The sequence below is a fragment of the Lactuca sativa genome, chromosome 4, assembly GCF_002870075.4.
Source record: "Lactuca sativa cultivar Salinas chromosome 4, Lsat_Salinas_v11, whole genome shotgun sequence".
NCBI lineage: Eukaryota > Viridiplantae > Streptophyta > Magnoliopsida > Asterales > Asteraceae > Lactuca > Lactuca sativa.
In genome coordinates, this window is record NC_056626.2 from 37,229,280 (window position 1) to 37,235,976 (window position 6,697).

Genomic DNA, 6,697 nt, shown 5'->3' on the forward strand with positions numbered 1-6,697 from the left:
CCAGAAGACCCCCATAGCAAACCCTAGCCGTTTTTGAAGCTATCTAAGGCATTTGGAGTGATTTTGGTGCTTTTGTGATCCAAGGAAGGAAGGAAAAGCTTGAAGGATCAAGAGGAGGCTTGAAGGATTCGGTTTTGAGCATCATTTGAAGAATTCAGAAGGTATAATGTATATACCTTGATTGCTCTTTTGATAGATCCCATTTTGGGGAGGTTTTAGGGCTTTTCTAAGCCATTTTGGTCACCAACCATGATTACAAGCATGGTTTGAGGTTGATGTTTCGGATCTAAGTCCTTGGAGGGGTTACAAGGCAGAAAGGAGTGGCTTTTGCACTCAAGGAAGGCCCCATGCATTGTGAGAGCTTGTTTTAGGAACTTTTGAGCTTAAAGTCCCATGCAAGCACGTAAAGGTTGTAACTTTACGTGCTAGATCGATTGTAGAAGCATAGATCTACATTTTGATCAAGGGTTGTACATCAGAAATCGAAGATTTAGTGAGTCGTTATGACCAACTCGGCGAGTCCAAGGTTCTGTCCCATATCAATTGAGGGTCATAAGGACCCAGTTGAGTGTGGAAAGGTTTTAAGGGGGTCCCAAGGGGTGACCCAACGTTCTGGACTCAACCATTGTTCTGGAAATTCATGGGACTTGCCGAGTGCATGAACAGACTCGGTGAGTCCAAGGCAATCTTCTTAAGGATGAAGATGAACTCGACGAGTTGTTCATACAACTCGGCGAGTCAAGGACAGGACTTGTGTATCAGTTGATGATGAACTCGACGAGTTGTTTATAAAACTCGGCGAGTCGGATGAGGATTCAGTCGATGTTCATTTAGAAGGAAAACTCGTCGATTCATCGCCTAAATCGACGAGTAGAGACGGGTATGGGGTCTAATGGAAGGATAGGGACTCGGCGAGTCGGTGAGCCAACTCGGCGAGTCAGGTCAACTAGAAGTTGACTTTGTCTTTGACTTAGTCAGGGGTAAAATGGTCATTTTACCCTAAGAGTAGATGTCAGTTTCTGACTAAGTGTTTTGTGGGAATTATAGCCGGAAGATTTCCAGAGCAGCATCGGCAGCAGTTAGAGGATTCCCGCACAGTTTAGCAGCTACTACGAGGTGAGTTACCTTCCAGTAGCGGTGGGTCTACGGCCACAATGTCGGCCCACCAGTAGGGATCGTATGCTAGATGTTTGTCTTTGTGATATTCATCTGTGTTGTTACTACCTGATATGTTATATGCTAGCGTGTTATGGTATGTGATAGTGATAGAGTTCGGTTGTTAGGACCGAAGGGTAGGTTAGGCACCCCAAATATGCCTAACAGTATGTTATGATATGTTTAGCTACTAGCATGATATGTTACATGCGATAGAGGTAGTAGGAGGGGGGAAAGTCCCCGAGATTTGTTTGCTAGGACCGGAGGGTAAGTGGGACACCCCAGATATGCGTGACAATAGATTATGCTATGATATATGTGGCAGTAGTAGTAGGGGTGAAATAGTCCCTGAGGTTCGGTTGTTAGGACCGAAGGGTAGTCAGCACTCCAGAATAGCTCGACATGGGTAGGTCAGCGCCCTAGAATGGCTTGACACGGGTAGGACGGCACCCCAGAATGGCCGCATGGGTAGGTCAGCAACCCAAAATGGCCGTTCGGGTAGGTCGGCACCCCAGAATGGCCGTACCGGGTAGGTCGGGCACCCCTGAAATGCCTGGCATTATGTATGTTATGTGATTGTATGGTATGTGGTACGATGAGGGAACTCACTAAACTTCGTGCTTATAGCTTTCAGTTTTGGTTTCAGGTACCTCTTCAGTGAAGGGGAAGGAGCTGGCGCGGTAGTGGCACATCATACACACACATTGGTTTCCGCATTATGAGATGTTCTGGGATTGTACTCTGACATTATTATTATTTCCATGTGTTGGGTTTTCAGACACAAAATATGTTTTGTGAAATGATATGATCGGATGATGTTTTACTAGAAATGTTTTACAAACCACTTAATTTAAATGAAATTTTTGGGCGTGAAAATTGGGTCGTTACAAGTTGGTATCAGAGCCCTGGTTTGAGGGATTCGGACACACCCTCGGGGGTGTCTGAACTCAAATAAAGGGATTCAAAGATTTTGAAAAAGGAAATGTTTTCTAAAAGTTAATTAAAGAGTTTTTGAGAAAGAACGTAGTGTGTGATGTGCGCAACCGGCCGAGCTCAAGTAAGTATTCCCCAAAGTACCCATACAATGTTATGCTACGTTTATCAGTTTCAGTAGAACAACATGCTAGAATAGGACTAAGGATCTAGGAGTGATGCCTTATGTGCCTGCTTTATGTGCTTCAACTTATGAGAGTTGCATGCTAGAATTGAGTAGACAGCAGTAGGATAGCCTGTCTAGGTTATGCCTGATAGTATGAGCTTAGCATTGTATGCTAGTGCAGTTCCTGTTATGAGGATAGAGTTGCTTGATATTGTTCCCTTTTGTCTGAATGTTGTTTGCTTTGTGCTACGTGGGCTTTGAGTGATGGGAGTTAGTTGTTATGTGAATACGTTAAAGTCACATGTGATCAGGGTTGAATAATCTCATAGTGTTGGATTTGACCCTATTGTGTAGCTCTTGTTTGAGTCCTAAGCGTTGTAGGAATGAGTCCCTTACTCGAAGGATTATCCAAGCCTCGTTGCATGTGATTGTATTCAGGTAATGGCTAATTAGCATTACAAAGAGACCTTCAGCAGCTGAGGACTGGGTTGGGTGGAGTCAGGGGTTTCCTGGGGTAAGCCTAAGATAAGAGTAGCAGAGATCAGCAGTGGTAAAAGGGATCTGGTGGAGTCAAGGCAGTCCTTGAGGAAGGTACGGATAGATATGGAAGGTAGTATGGGCCCGTACTACTGAAAGCAGAGGATCAGTACCCGAATTGAGGAAGGCTAAGACAAGACCGGGGAACTTGAATAGATGTGATCCCTTTAGAGGTATCAGTATCACTAATAGTTTCATGTATGTATTGCAGAATGGTTGTACTACGTCAGAGGCCAGCAGTTGGCAGTTCTGGAGAGGGATCGGGTTCGGGATCAGGTTCTGAGCCAGTAGATGAGAGGCTACGTGAGTTTATCATGTCAGAGATCACCAGAGGCATCCTTGCATCGACCCCCATCATTTTCGGGTCGATCAAGGAAGGGATAGTTGAGCTGATGGAGGATCGCCTCAAGGCGTTCAGGAGTGACATGGCATCTGGCCAGTCAGGATCTCGCACATTGTCCTTTATGGACTTTAGGGGCAGTGGTGTGTCGGATTTCCATGGGGCGAAGGACCCCATTGCTGCCAGACGATGGATTGCGGACATTGAGTCTGCACAGTTGACCAGCTTCTGCCCCGAGGGGTCGAAGGTGAGATATGCAGCAGGATGTTTGCGAGACCGAGCTAGAGACTGGTGGTAGTCTGTTGGTGACTCATTGGGAGCCTCGGTTGTTGAGGCTATGACATGGTCGGATTTTGTGACCCGGTTCAGAGCAGAGTTTGGGCCAGCGGTAGAGCTGCAGCAGCTGGCCAGAGAGTTTTTGGATATGAGACAGACTACAGAGACTGTGGCGGGGATCACCGCCAAGTTCCGGGAGAGGGCGTTGTTAGTGCCCCAGTATGCGGGGGATGAGGATATGATGAGGACCCGCTACCATGACATGCTACGGGCTGACATCCGAGAGCATGTTAGCTTTTCAGCTTGCCCTACCCTGGAGTCCATGATTGCCAGGGTGAGGGAGAGGGAGATCGATCTGGAGCATGTCTGGAAGAGGAAAGTAGTGGAGGGGCAGTCGATTGGGGCTTCGTGGAAGAACCCCATGGGATCAGATGGTAGGCCGAAAGGCCAGTCAAGACCGGGCCGCTGCAGGAAATGCGGCAGGCCACATGAGGGGGCATGTAGACTGGGATCGCCGAGCTGCTACAAGTGCGGCAAAACGGGGCATTTCAGCAGGGATTGTACTGCGCTTGCACCGATTATTCAGACGTCTGAGTCGCTGTGTTTCCACTGCAACCAGAGGGGCCATAAGAAGACCAATTGCCCCCAGTTGACAGCAGCATCAGCGCCAGCTCCAGCGACCCTACGGATCACTGATGGCCGGCAGGGCAAGACAGAGGCTCCAGTGGTGAGGAGCCGGACATTCCGGTTGACTACCGAGGAGGCACGCGCTGCACCTGATGTGGTGACGGGTATGACTTCCTATTTTTTATGATATGCTGCTGTGATTTTGATATGTTATGTATGTGCTCTTTTTAGGATCATTCCATGTGACCGGTATCCCAGTTCAGGTATTGTTTGATTCGGGTGCTACCCAATCGCTTGTTTCTCTTGTGCTCAGCAAGAGATTTTCCGAGTCTTCAGGCATGTTGGATTGCCCTCTAGACGTAGAGATTCCAGATGACCGTTCGGTGCGAGCATCGACGGTGTTCCGAGATTGTGTGTTGAGATTATTCGAGGAGTGTTACCTGGTGGATCTGGTTCCCATACCTTTGCGAGGGAACAAGGTTATTATCGGTATGGATTGGTTAAGCCCCAATGGGGCAGTGATCGACTGCGCGCAGCAGTTGGTGCGGATCAAGACCCCAAGTGGGGGAGAGCTGGCGATTCAGGGCGAGAGGCCACAGCGAGGACCAGCCCTATGTTCAGCAGTGAGAGCTAGGCGTTACCTCCAACAGGGTTGCACAGATTATGTCGCGTATGTTATGGATACTCGGGAGGCGGGTAGAGCGACGGTGGGCGAGGTGCCCGTAGTATGAGAGTCCGCGGACATATTCCCCGAGGAGCTGCCTGGGATACCTCCAGAGCGCCAGGTGGAGTTCAGGATCGACCTAGTCCCTGGTGCGGCTCCGATAACCAAGGCACCCTATCAGTTGGCTCCTCCTGAGATGCAGGAGTTGTCTACGCAGCTGCAGGAGCTGCTAGACAAGGGATTTATCAGGCCAAGTAGTTCACCTTAGGGAGCCCCGATTATGTTTGTGAATAAGAAGGACAAGTCGCATCGGATGTGTATAGATTATCAGGAGCTGAACAAGGTAATGGTGAAAAACCGTTACCCACTCCAGAGGACTAACAACCTCTTTGACCAGCTACAGGGAGCATCTTCGTTCTCCAAGATCGATTTGTATTCGGGTTATCATCAGATGAGGGTCAGAGAGGAGGATGTGCAGAAGACCGTGTTTCGGACGCACTATGGCCATTATGAGTTCGTGGTGATGCCGTTTGGGCTCACCAATGCCCCTGCCGTGTTCATGGACCTCATGAACTGCGTGTGCAGATCGATGCTGGATCGGTCTGTGATAGTTTTCATTGATGACATCTTGGTTTATTCCAAGACGCAGGAGGAGCACAAGGAGCACCTGCGGGAGGTGTTGGAGACTTTGAGGAGGGAGAGATTGTATGCCAAGTTCTCCAAATGTGAGTTTTTGTTGCGTGAGGTGCAGTTTCTTGGGCACCTTGTCAATCATAATGGAATTTCGGTAGACCTGGCCAAGGTGGAGGCGGTAATGAGATGGGAGGTTCCGAAGTCTCCATCTAAGATTCGAAGTTTCCTGGGATTAGCAGGATATTATCGGAGATTCATCCAGGATTTCTCCAAGATAACCGTACCTTTGACCATGCTAACAAGGAAGGCCGTGGTCTTTCGTTGGGGGCCTGAGCAGCATGCAGCGTTTGAGATACTGAGACAGAGATTGTGCGAGGCGCCAATCTTAGCTAAGCCAGAGGGCATGGAGGATTTTGTTGTGTACTGCGATGCGTCCATCTCAGGTTTGGGCGCGGTATTGATGCAGGGAGGGCATGTCATCGCATACGCGTCGAGGCAGTTGAAGCCTCACGAGGCGAACTACCCGACGCATGACTTGGAGCTGGGGGCTGTTTTGTTCGCCCTCAAGATTGGCGTCATTACCTCTATGGGGTTCGCTGTACCATTTACACAGACCATAAGAGTTTGAGGTACCTCATGGATCAGCTGAATCTAAACATGAGGCGGCGTCGGTGGATGGACCTGGTAAAGGATTACGATTGCGAGATCCTTTATTACCAGGGTAAGGCCAATGTGGTGGCCGATGCGCTTAGCCGCAAGGCGGCGCTGATCAGGGATATCTGCATGCGGATGACAGTGGTGACTCCGCTATTGGAGCGGATTCGGGAGGCCCAGTAGGAGGCCATGAAAGAGGAACATCGGAAGAGTGAGCGTATAGTGGGTCAGGTTTCCTCCTTCGACTATGACAATAGGGGAATTATTGACATTACATCGCAGAGTGTGGGTGCCATACCCCGGAGGCGTGCGCCAGATCTTGATGGAGGAGGCGCACAAATCCCGATTCTCCATTCATCCCGGGGCGACGAAGATGTATAGGGATCTTCGTCTGGACTATTGGTGGCCCAGCATGAAGCAGGATGTGGCATGGTACGTGGAGCAGTGCTTGACATGCAGGAAGGTCAAGCTCGAACATCAGATACCTCACGACAAGATGCAGCCGTTGGATATCCCGCTGTGGAAATGGGAGGATATTACGATGGATTTTATCACGAGGCTTCCCAGGACCGCGAGAGGATTGGATTTGATATGGGTCATCGTCGATCGATTGACCAAGTGCGCCCACTTTATCCCGATTCAGGAGAGCATCTCGGCCGAGAAATTGGCCGATATCTATATCAGAGAGGTGGTGGCCCAGCACGGAGTGCCA